Source organism: Schistosoma mansoni (genome assembly GCF_000237925.1).
Source record: "Schistosoma mansoni, WGS project CABG00000000 data, supercontig 0138, strain Puerto Rico, whole genome shotgun sequence".
NCBI lineage: Eukaryota > Metazoa > Platyhelminthes > Trematoda > Strigeidida > Schistosomatidae > Schistosoma > Schistosoma mansoni.
In genome coordinates this window covers 196,880-210,466 of record NW_017386041.1, presented here as the reverse complement: position 1 = coordinate 210,466, position 13,587 = coordinate 196,880, and positions in this window count along the sequence as shown.

The window sequence follows — 13,587 nt, the reverse complement described above, 5'->3', positions numbered from 1 at the left end:
TCAATCGACTCATGATTTCAACTTTGAAATATTGAAATCTCCACAAAACCCTTTCTGAACATATATAATTACTAAAATCTTCACGAAACCCCCCTTCTGATAATTTTTTTTAATTTAGTTTACTTTTTATCTTAATGAATTTTAACTTCGTTCTTTTATGAGTTATCGCTAGTCTTTAAAAAAACAAAAAAAACTATCCCACTCCATTGAACATGTAAATGGATTCATATAAAGAAAAGGAAAAAAGAAGAAACGTGAATTAATTATAATTAAAAAAAAAATTTTATGATGTAATAAATGTAACCATAATAATGAATAAATAATAAATAAATAAAAATAATAAAATTAAGGCGGTAAATAGATGACTGAAACGATTGTGAATTGAAAGAGAATTAATGATGATGATGATGATGATGATGATGACGATGATGATGATGATCATAAAGGAGGATAGGCCACCCACTAGCTATCTACATCAACCAGTTCCTGGTCAGTCTTTTCCTGTTCATTTCATCCTTTTCATGTATGCTTCCAATTCTTGACAAAATGTGTTCATTGGTATTCCACTTTCCCGTTTCTCTTCAGAATCTCAAGTTAGTGCTTGCTTCGTGATGCAGTTTCCTGATTTCTTCAGTGTGTGTCCTATCTACTCACAACATCTTTTCCTAACCTCTTATTCAGCCGGAAACTGGTTTGCTCTCTTTCTCTCTCTCACTAAGTTGTTGCTGATGGTATCCGACCACTGGACACTGAATATCTTACGTAGACAATTGTTCATAAATACTTGCAGCTTTTCGATGACGGTTGTAATAGTTCTCCAAGTTTCAGCTTCCTACAATGGAACTAACTGTCTTAATGTTCGTATTGAATATTGTGACTTTGATATTTGTTGACAGTTGTTTTGAGTTCCATATGTTCTTCAAGTGTAGGCATGCGGTCCTTGATTTATCGATCCTCACCTTTAGGTCTACATCAGATCTATCGGTGTTGCTGACCAAGTACGTGAAGGATTCCACATGTTCCAGAGCTTATCCATTAAGTGTGATTGTGTATGATGTTGTCCGTGTTGTATTTGTGCATCTTGGTTTTTCCGTTGTGTATGTTGAGGCCTGCTGCTGTAGAGGCTGCTGCCTGTAGCTTTTCTAGGGTTACTACTTGTCCCAAGTCCAAGTAAAGACGAAGGTTTGGGCATGGAGTCAGCAACCTCATCTCATAGAAAACAACCCTGCTAAAAGAAGAGCTAGCAACAATAACCAAATTAAATCATATACATATATATATATATGACACTGTTGGGTGTCGACTCAGTGTTCTAGTCCTGAGTAAGACTCCTGCGTGCGGAATCGTGCATGTGCACATACGAATCGTCCCATACTAGGTTGGAACGGTAGTCCAATACTTCCTGGTTTTTAATAGTGGTTTAACGGTGATCAGTTCATGTTCTTTACTTCCCTACCACCTCCCTCCCTCTCTCCCTTTCTCACCCCTCTCTCTCCGTTTTTAGTTATTCTGTTATTCTTTAAAAAATACAACCTAATATTTGTATACCTACCTAAATACAATCCATTTTTGACATACACAAAAAAAATTAAATGTATTCTTGTAATCATACGGCAATAATTCTTCCATCTTGGAAGAAGAAGAAGAAAACCAAAAATAAGACAATATGGAATACTGACAAAATTGTGCATTTTAAAATATTAAATCTTGTTTAAAGCAACAACAACAAAATGGAAAAGAGAACAAATTAGGTTAAGTTTAGTCGTCAAAATCACGGATAACGGATTGTTGAAATTCATAACTGATAAAATATACAATTATTTGGCGCCTTTTATTAATTTATTAATATTCAATGAAAGAAGTATTTATAATAATACTAATAATCTGTCCTTTAAAGGAAGAGTATAGGTAGTATTGATTAGTTTCACTGGTATTTCTACTTTTACCCTTTAAAATAGTATTCAAATGTAAAGTTGTAATAGGTAACTAGTTTTTAAAGCTCACTAGTGACTGGCTCCTTGAGGTAATTCTTGGAGTTCTAGTGAGAAGTTGTGACCAGTGGAGCTAATCCATATCAGGTAGAGACAGGTATCTACCTCAGTACAATGGAAATCGGTCGCGCAATTTCGTGGATTGGTTGAGGTTAGACATTAACACCGTTGGATGCAGGCCGGCTCAGTGGTCTATCGGTTAAGTGCTCTGGCGCGAGACTGGTAGGTCCTCGGTTCGAATCTCGCGAGTGCGGAATCGTGGATACGCACTGCCGAGGAGTCCCACAATAGGACGAAATGGCCGTCTAGTGCTTCCAGGTTTTCCATGGTGGTCTAGCTTCAATTTACTCATGATCTTAACTATATGAATAGAATTAATTAGATCAGATTAAACTCATTGCTAATTAGTAATCATTTTCGTTGAATAAGTTATTATTGTTAGATTATAGTGCAGCCAGCTACCCTTTTCAAAACAGTTTAACCATGAAGAATTGTGTCGGTAAATGTATTTTTATCAAACATTGTATTGGGTTAATCTAAAAAGTAATATTCTATTGGATTATTTCTAGGATAAACACAAAGTCATTTTGAAACTTTTGATAATGTAAACTAGAAACTTGGTTATGTAATGAACTTGATGATTTCTAATCACAATCAGTTGATCACAGGGTGGTGATCAATATCATGCGTGTCAACTCCTTCTTAGTGCTGATCGAATGCTATCGATCAAGTTGCAATGTGGCCACAAGTCTAGGTGACTCGACACTGCGTGCACTATGTTGAAATAAGATGGTGGATGGAGGTGGTCAACAGGAAACCCTGGACTCGGGTTTCGTACTACTCGGCACTCGTCAGCAACGTGTGCCTGCAATCTTGAGAGAATTGCTGCTACCTGACGGATTCGACCCCGTGTCACCCAGCTTCACCACCCAGTGATCAATCAGTTGTGATTACATCTCAGTCATACAGGAGGTTGGTGGCGGCCCGAATAGCTCAGTGGTAACGTCTCTGACTGTGAAGCTGGGTAACATGGGGTCGAATCCGTTAGGGAGCACCAGTTCGCTCAGGATTACAGGTACACCTTGCTGACGAGTTCCAAGTAGCACGAAACCCGGGTCCAAGGTTTCCTGTTGACCACCTCCAACTACCATCCTATTGATGATTTATATTTCTAATAGTGATTCTCTTGTACTGATTGTTAGACATTTTAGGGTGATGGGGTAAGTGCGAAAACATGTTAACATTAAAAATTACCAAGATGAGCATTTCTCAATACTGTTAAGAATCAGAAGACAGGTATTTTATGCAGAGGTAAAGTGCTGGACACACGTTCATCTTATTTAGAACACATCAGCTGGATGTACCTGCATCCCAGAATTACTGTTCACTCAGAGACTTGAGTCTAATACCGTTCACATCAAGCGTCCACTTCGCGTATTCTGGATTCCACTGCTAGCCACCATCATGGCTGCTTATAATCCTTGTGACTTAATGACAATATTGATGCATTCCGCATAAGATTCGCATACGTTTAAAGAAACCTATCAATTGCAGCCATAAAAACCAATGGGAAAATCCAAACAACCAGTGTATATATTAATTAAAATTACCAGGTATATAGTTTTTTAATTCATATAAACTTTAACAATAAATTCTGTGAACTATACGGTTACTTTGCTTACTTACTCCTGTTACCCCTCGTAAAGGAACATTTGCAGACCACCAAAATTCTCTATCCAACCATATACTTCGAAATCCTTTGCAGTTATTTCCAGCTTGCTATTCATACTTTTGATGTCTGTTTCCAATTCTTAACGCTGAACTAGAGATGATGTCATTTATTTAATATTGTAAATAATAAGGAAAGAAGTTCAGAATTAATTTGCTGATTAGCTGACTATGATTTTTGAATCAATTTATTTCAGTGTAAATTTATCAACATAAATTTTTTGTTAAAATGTATAGAGAATCATTTGTTTTATCGAAATGTGGATTACGGCTGAATCAGTTTGAAAATATTGTAGCGAACAATAACACGGGTGTGGACAATTGAATGTATTTAGGCACAAATTACAAACTATCTTACTAAATTCTGATAACCATACAGCAAACAGTTAAATTGCAAAATAACAATCAGTTGACTCAATCTTGACTGTTCCTTCTGCAAATATCAATCCGTCTTCTCTGATTTCATTGTTCATGCATTTTCATACAGACTGCGCTTCATTCCTGTTCGTTCATTATCGATCTTCTGCCAAAATACATTCTATGTCTGACCATTACCATATACTACTTATGTAGATATAAGTAGATCACACCACAATATCACTATCTTAAGAAATAGAAGTTACATAACTATAATTATAATTTGCCTATGATTCTTATTGTAGACCAAACTGAGAAGGAAGTGAAATGTAAACGCTTAATTCACATTTGATGATTTCTTTTAAAATAAATCTTAAATTCACTTGGTATTGTTTATTTGAATCTTCCCATTGATGTTTGGCACTCCAATTGTTCAGTCTCTTAGTGACATATATGTATACTGTGTGTACTGCTTCAATATTGCCTTAATTTACAAGCATTATAAGCAGAGACGGGTTGTGGCTAACAGTGGAATCCAAGACGCGCCTTTCATCCTACTGGGTTCGAGTTCTATAGTGTACATAAAATCTAGAATGCAGGTACATCCAGTTGACGAGTCCCAAAAAGTCAAAACATACATCCTGGATTCCATTCCTAGCCACCAACCATCTTTGTTCAAATCCCAAATTATTTCAAGACTGTAAATAGAACCTTCGTCTATACTTTTTATCTTAGTAGTGTCAGTACATGTCAATTAAATTGTATTCAGCCAATGGAGCCAACACAATTTTTTTCTTGTTTTACCTACCACAAAGTATACTAATTGAGTTATAGTAGAATATAAATAATCATAGAATATATGAAACGACTTAATTTATGGCTATTAACATAATTTTTCTTTGGCAAATTAAATTCAGAGATGAATCAGTCTATAATGAATACAAAGAAGATGGATAGTGGTTACTAAGGTTACTTACGTTTATATTTTATAATCATTAAATTATTTTTTTTTTGGTAATTCACAATCGGTTAATGAATAATTGATCAATCATCAACCATTTCGACTTGGGTGCGACATTTAGGGACATTTTGATTTATAAAAATTCTCTAGGGTAATAGTATTTTTTGTTAAAAAATACGTAAGAATGCCATCATCTATTGTTTAACTATACTACAAATAGCTGATCACCCCTTTCTCCATTTAACTAAATCTATTTTGCGCAACATTTAAAAGTAACCAATCAAAACAATGAATTTGTAAGTTGGTAATTTATTAATTAACCAATCATAATTAAGATAGAGAGAAAGAGAGAGGGTGAAAAAAAAGGAAATTTATTGAAGGATTTTTTACAAAAAAAGAAAATATTCTTTAAAATATTAAAAATTAATAGAATATTATTTTCATAATTAAACAACATCATCATCATCATTATTGAATTCCTTGAATGTCACGTAAACGACCATCATTTATGGTACATGACTTATTACAAGAAACTGAAGTTACATTTAAACATTGGCAACATAAAGATCTTTTTAATTTTCAAACTAAAAAGAAGGTTTTATTAGATGATGAGGATGAGAATGATGTTGATGATGATGATGATATCAGTACTGAAGATATTGATAACTTTTCTAAATTATATAACAATAAACTAAATTTTATTCATCAACAGTATAAATCTAATCCTTCTAGTTTATTCGATGTATACAAAAATGATTGGGATAATTGTTTATATAATATAAAACATACAATACCATTGGATAAAGAAGGTTAGTTCAATGAGTGAATATGAAAATCGTGTTTAAGGTGACATATTCTTCTGTTGAATACTTATTTTCTTGTCTTTTAATGATACTTTTGTGGGTTTTTTGTGGAGATTTCAGTCATTTTAATAGTTGAAATCATAAGTCAATTGAAGCTAGACCACCATGGAAAACCTGGTTAAGCGCTCGTGCGCGAGACTGATGGGTCATGGGTTAGAATCTCGCGAGGCGGGATTGTGGATGCACACTGATGAGGAGTCACACAATAGGACGAAACGACCGTCCAGTGCCTTCAGGTTTTCCATGATGGTCTAGCTTCAATTGACTTATGATGATTTCAACTATAAAGTCACTTTTGTGAGTTTTTACACCATTAGTTTGATTTCATATAGATACTATGTTACTTTTGTTTGTTGACATGAGTAGTATGTGCTATCAATTGGAAGTGGGATGCATGGCAGCAGAAGGATAAGAAAATCGAGTTGAAGAGAAAAGAAGAGAAAAATAGAAAGGAATTGTGACTTGTAAGAATCAAACACAGTATGGAGAACAAATGATGAAATTTTGCAAATGAAGTATTCAACGTATGGTTCTCATATTTTAGCAAGAGATTGTGTAATTTTGAACTAGAATACGTAGGTTGTCCCCACCTGACTTCTCGTTCATTACAATATGGCCAAGTAATGTAAAAACAATCCCCTTCTAAAGTTGAGACTTTTGAATAATATAGACAACAAACTGACACATAATATAACAGTTCTTTTCTTCACATTTCAGTATTAAATCGTAGATTAAAGAGTTTAATCACTAGATACTGAACTCCTAACTCATGAAATGTTATCCATGTTTTCAACAGTCAGGTAACAGTACCGGATATCATAAGACAAGTTTGACTTATAACTTCATAACAATGTTATATGTTCCTGTCAAGTTCATGCATAGCCTGGAAGAGATTCTGGAATCGTCTAGTAAATTGTATTGTTTCTAGACATTTCTTATAAAGGAAAATAACATTCATTGTGTAGTAGTTGTATTGGAAGCTTCTAAAATACTCACTTTCTGTTCATTTTTTACTAAGTGATTCATTTCAAATCTCAGATATTCTGAGAAAACATTTGTAAAAGCCAATTCCATCAACGGTTCCTGTGTACTTGCTTCCAAACATACATTGTAACTTTTCTAATTCAATAGGCATTAACCTCAGTCGGATACGGATCTCATTCAACTAATTTAACGAGGATTTCTTAATATAAGTTGAAACTACTTTAACTGATATCTTAACTCTGCTACTAATTCTTCATGATATCTCTCCTATGAATAGAATCTAGATGTATTCTTAATATCAGAAGGGGTTTTAGTGGAGATTTAGTATTTGCATAGTTGAAAGCATGAGTCAAATGAAGCTAGATCACCAAGGAAAACCTGGAAGCACTGGACGGCCGTTTTGTCCTATTGTGTCACCATTCAAACCACGTCTGTTGTGAGATAGGAACTCACTGGAAATAATTGGTGAACGGTTGCTCAACTTCATGGATTGGTTGAAGTTAGACATTAACACCATCGGATGACGGCTCAGTGGTCTAGTGGTTAAGCGCTCCGGAGTGGGACTGATAGGTCCTGGGTTCGACTCTCGCGAGACGGGATCGTGGATGCGCTTTGCTGAGGAGTCCCACAATGGGACGAAACGGCCGTCCAGTGCTTCCAGGTATTCTTAATAAATGAAGATAATTTTGCTATTTTCGGAATACTTTTTCATCATTTCTACGTTTATTGATTGTGTTTTTAAAACTATTGGATGTATATGGTATTGATGATAAACAACTTTTGCAACCGAGAGCATTTTAAGAATATAATACTTTCAACCCCTTCTATCATTGTTTGTTCTTATGCTAAGATGTGACTAATTAAATTAAATTTCATTTTGATAATAAATTTTAATTATGATGTTTGAATGAACATCATCCAACAGATAGTATTTGAAAAAACAAGCAACATTCTTATTAACATGGGGATTTGTGGACATTGTCGTATTTTCAAAGTTCAATTCATCAGCCGATATAAGCTAAACCACAAAGGAATACCTCGAAGTAATGAATGGCAGATTAGTCCCTGTATGGGACTCCTCAATAGTGTATAACCACAATACCACACACGAAACGAGAACATAAGACATTCAGTCAAGTGAGCGAACAATTAACCTCTAAACACTGAGTCGTCATACAACAGTGTTAATGTATAACTTCAATGGATCCATGATCATTCGTAACAGTTCACTCATTGTCCTTGGTGGGTAACTGCCTCACATTCAACATGGATTGGACTTCAATGATCACTAGAACTGTAAGAAATTCATCTTGAAGCTAGTCACTAATGACTACATGATTATTATGAGAATGGAGATTGTAGTATTTTCAAGGTTCAATTAACGAGTCAATCTAAGTTAGATCACCATTGAAAGCCTGGAAGCATTGGACGGTCATTTCATCCTAGTATGGGACTCCCCAGTAGTGTTCATTCACCATCCTACTTTTAAAACAAATAATAAAGAAATCATGGACATCCCTGCTAAAGTATTTTGTATTCTTAGTTTCTTTTTTCTTGAGATCATGTATGAACATATCAGCTGAGATGAACTTTTATGTTGATTCTTGTTATCGCTTGATAGGTCTGTTACAGAACTTAGTTTCTAAGCTTAAATAGAAGTTATAGTTTTTACAACCAATTTTTGGGCAGAGGAATTAATTCAGATTATTGATAAATTATACTGATCGAATTTTCTATGTTGTTCCTTGTAAACAATTCAAATGATGTTATGAACTTGACTGATATGTTCAAAGGATATGATCCTTGAAAAAGTTGAAATATATATTTCAAACTGATAGTTGGTTTCCGAATATTGTCTAACCACTGAGACATTTTATGATGGATTGAACTTATCTTTGATATTGTAGGACTTGATAGGATGCTTGCTTTGTGAATACTGTTATATCGATTGCTTGAGTGTCCTGTTAAATATATGAACATGATAAGATGGCCAATTAGAGAGGAGTGATTTTAATCTATCGGATCCAATGATACACAATATCCGTATGAGCAGTCTTGAGTACTTATCAGTCCTGCTATCTGCGTAGCCCAGCCAGTTAAGTCCAGAACACCAATAACAGCCTCTGTAATATGAATCATTATTCTCAAACATACTGAGTTTATATACCAATCAAACAGACCACATCGTACCATAAAATAGAAAATAACATTTGTACAAGATACAGCTAAATGTGGCTGTGAATAGGGGGAACAGTAATCAATGGACTGGGGATAACTCAGGAATGGTAAATCGTATAATAATAGTCTATGGGTCAAAATAAAGCTTATAATAAGAGGGACACAAATATGAATAGTTCAGTTACTTAACTATTATACAATAAGAAATATACATATCATATTGGTCCATAAATAGTTCTCAAAGTTACCATTCATAAACCTCGACGGGATATAACAAATACTTTATGAAGTTACTGCAAAACTGAAAGGAGTCATATAGTACCCTGAGATTGTAATGAATTGAACTATCGTTTAGATTCCTCCAAAGTTCCTAGAGTTGTTTGTTAATTCTGATTTTGATTACCCTAACGATATACTTTTAAATTCCATCAACTTGAAAATTTCTGGCAATTAAACATTTTGAACTGATTATGAAAACACTCAAACCCTGATCTAGTTTGATAAGTAGGATTTTGTCAATTTGATGTTCGGTAGTTGGAAACAATCGATGAAAGTCCTGGACTTAATTTTCTAAATAGTTGACAATCACTCAAGTCTTCCTCAAACTAATTCTTCTTTTGCCTTTCTGACTTTAAGACATAGTGCACTCAATGTCAAGTTGCATAGACCAGTAGCCGCATTGCAGCTTGGTTAATAGGATACATGTATATAAACTCTTTCGATTATATGCTCAACACCAAGTACGTGGAGAAATCTTTGAGTTTATCACTCTTTTATGAAATTTCGAATAGTTAACTATACCATTACTAATCAATACTTCATTCATCTACCTTCATAGATGAAGAATCTCAGCAAGTCGAAGATTTCTCCATGTAGTTCCTTTCTTATGGAGCATATTTCATTTGTATTCAAGTAGAAGTTAAGAATTTTCTTTGTCATCCATGAATACATGTAGTAATGTCGACTTTGAGATCACTAAACATTTTCTAACGTATAGCTTTTGTATCCAGTGTCAATTCGTCTGATGCAGATGAAATTTAATTGATTAGTATAATTTAAGGAACTAATGACAATAGAAACCAGTTTAAATACATTTATTTATTTATTTAAACATATAAATATTGGTACAAAGGGGCACCAGATATATATGTGCCACACAAATCTCATTTGATTTGTGTGAGGACTGTGATACTACCCGGGTGCTCAAACTGAAACAGGTGGTTTTCTTGGGTGGCCACACCCGGAGCCTTCGACCTAAAGATCTGATCCACAAGGCAGTGGAGCAATGTCAGGAGATGAAGTTCCATGGTAGCAGGTGACGAACAATTCGTTCATACGCCATTTGTTCCCTCAGGGTACTGGATCCCATGTGCACCAGTTGTTTTGAATCAGGGTTTTCCAAATCCCTTAATGGACTCACCGTGTCCACCAACCCGGTTAAAGCGCCGAACATTCGCTCTTCGTTCTCTCAATTTCGTAAACAACAGTAGTACCACGAGAAAGCAGTGAGTATATTTCAGACATCATTAACAAAAATTAATTCTAATCGACGTTTCCACTATTCCATCATTATGAAGTAACTATCTAGTTTGATACATTGATGATTTCGCCAAGAGATGCTTTCTTAAGAACATATCAAGTTAGCTAACAATCTGTAGATCCAAATTTTTGAAAGTTGGTTTTGTTTACGTGAATATTACCACTAGGTGATCGATCCATTATTATCTTCTGAACACACCCAACATTGACATTTTATTTGATGACAGGTAATTGGTTAGTTTTTCATAACATCTATTCCTCTTTAAAAATCAATATCTATCATATCATAATAGATATTTTCCACAGTTGTTAAGAAATAAAGAAGATTTCAGTTGTATACTTACTTACTTACTTACTTACTTACTCATTCACTCGCTCGCTCGCTCACTCACTCACTCACTTACTTACTAACTTACTTACTTACTTACTTACTTACTTACTTACTTACTTACTTACTTACTTACTTACTTACTTACTTACTTACTTACGCCTGTTACCCCTCGTAGTGGAGTATAGGCCGCACACCAGCATTCTCCATCCAACCCTATCCTGGACAGTCCTATACAGTTCTTTCCAGTTGTTATTAATCCTTTTCATATCTGCTTCAGTTGTATACCATTCACTCAACACAAATTGTCCAGCAATTATATACAGTAATAGGGATTACAAAATGATATACATACAGAATATCAAATTTTGTTGGTCATTTCTGAATCATTTAATTTCAGTGGGATACTGAAACTGGACTGTAAATCAGACACTTGCTGAATTACATGAACAATGTCTAATGACTTGTATCTTCTTGTAATGTAGCGTGGATATTGCACTACGCATTAATATCAGTTGTCATTTAATTTCCAACCAACCGAACAGTGTGTCTATGAGATAATAAAAAAATGGGTTATACCTATTCTGATTAGTTGTTTACCACGGTGATTAAAGCGATAAGTTTAGGTTATTCACACCTAATAAGAGCATATTAGTCTACTTTGTATCTCACTTTTGGCTTTTAAATAAGCGTAACTTTACTATACATATAAACTATTTAATAGTTGAATTCATGAGTCGATTTAAGCTAGACCACCATGGTAAACCTGGAAGCACTGGACGGCCGATTCGTCCAATTGTGGGACTCCTCGGCAGTGCGCATCCACGATCCCACCTCGCAAAATTCGAACTCAGGACCTATCTGTCTCGCGCACGAGCGCTTAACCACTATATAACAACTATAGAAAATCTCCACGAAACCCCCTTCTGATAATGATCATATGCTCAATAGTGACTGGTTCCATGAGGTATTTCCTGGAGTTCTAGTGAGAAGCAGTAACCAGTGGAGTTCAACCAGGTCTGTTGGGAGATATCAACTCACTAAAGACATTGGTGAATGGTGGCTCAATTTAGTGGACAAAAATTGAATGTCAAATTTCCTTGAGGTATTTATAAAGTCACGCGTAATCGTATATATACCCTTCGTTTACTGTTTATAGTAACTAACTTTCAAAGTAGAGTTTCTTCTATATTTCGTCTGTTTTCAACAGAGTTCAAGAAACAAAAAGTTTGAAATATGAAGTCATGACTATAATGCTAGTATCTGATGTATTACATACGCTAGAGTTGACAATTTCTCTATTCAGAGACATTAATCTATATTTTATCCGTATGTGGTTATGGAGATTATTCAGTTTATGATTAAGATCATGAATCAATCACTTGTTAGACCACTCCTCAATAGTGCACACTCACAATCCCATACGCGGAATTCGAACTCAAGACGTTTGGTCTCGAACGTGAAATATTAACCTGCAAACATTGAGCCGTCCGGCATTCAACGGTGTTATTTCATCTTGTTACAACACACTTATCTGTAATTCAATAATCTCTGTCCAGTTCATGCATTTATTAGAAATTGATATTTTCATAGTTGAAAGCGTGATTCAATTGAAGCTGGACCACCATGGAAAACCTGGAAGTACTGGACAGCCGTTTCGTCCCATTATGGGACTCCTCAGCAGTGCGCATCCACGATTAATTCAAAGTAAATATTTCAAATCTGAATGGTTCTATTGCTATGATCAAATCATTCTTCTTTTCTTTTTTTCACTCTCATTTTAAAACAGTTAGTTAAATTTTAATACATATCATTATGTATATTAAATGAAGTCACTATTCAATAATTCACACTAGATTTTTCTGGCTCCCTCACTGTACAATCACACACACACACATTTACATATATAGATATTAGCTGGAGTACGACAACAATCATAAAGTATACAAATACTACCTACATGGAGAATCATCATCAATTCATGAATAATTAAAATAACATAGAGTCAACAAAATACTAACAATCGACATTTTAACCAACAACAACAACAGCAACAAGAAAACACAGAGACAATGAAATGGTTTGACATGTGGGTTAAAGAAATCTACATCATTCTACCTACCAATGAATTGTTCATTAGTTGAAGAGAAACATTAATTATTGAATTGGTTAAAAGAGAAACCAATTTTTTTAAAGAATCTATCACATGTTATGAATCTCCCTCTCTCTCTCTCTCTTTCTAAATGGTAACATTCATTCAATTCCAAAATAGTGAAGTCGTTTAAGTATCAGATTTCAGATTGTTATTTCATTAGAATTTTACTTTTTCTGAGAATATTAATACTATCAGAAGAGGTTGTTTTGTGGAGATTTAGTATTTTCATAGTTGAAAGCGTGAGTCAATTGAAGCTAGATCACCAGGGAAAACCTGGAAGCACTAGACGGCCGTTTTGTCCTGTTGTAGATTAGTTGGAGTTAGACATAAACACCATCGGATGCCGACTCAGTGGTCTATCGGTTAAGTGCACTGGCGCGAGACTGGTAGGTCCTGGGTTCAGATCTCGTGAGGTGAGGTCGTGGATGCGCACTGCTGAGGAGTCCCATAATGGGACGAAACGGCTGTCCAGTACTTCCAGGTTTTCCATGGTGGTCTAGCTT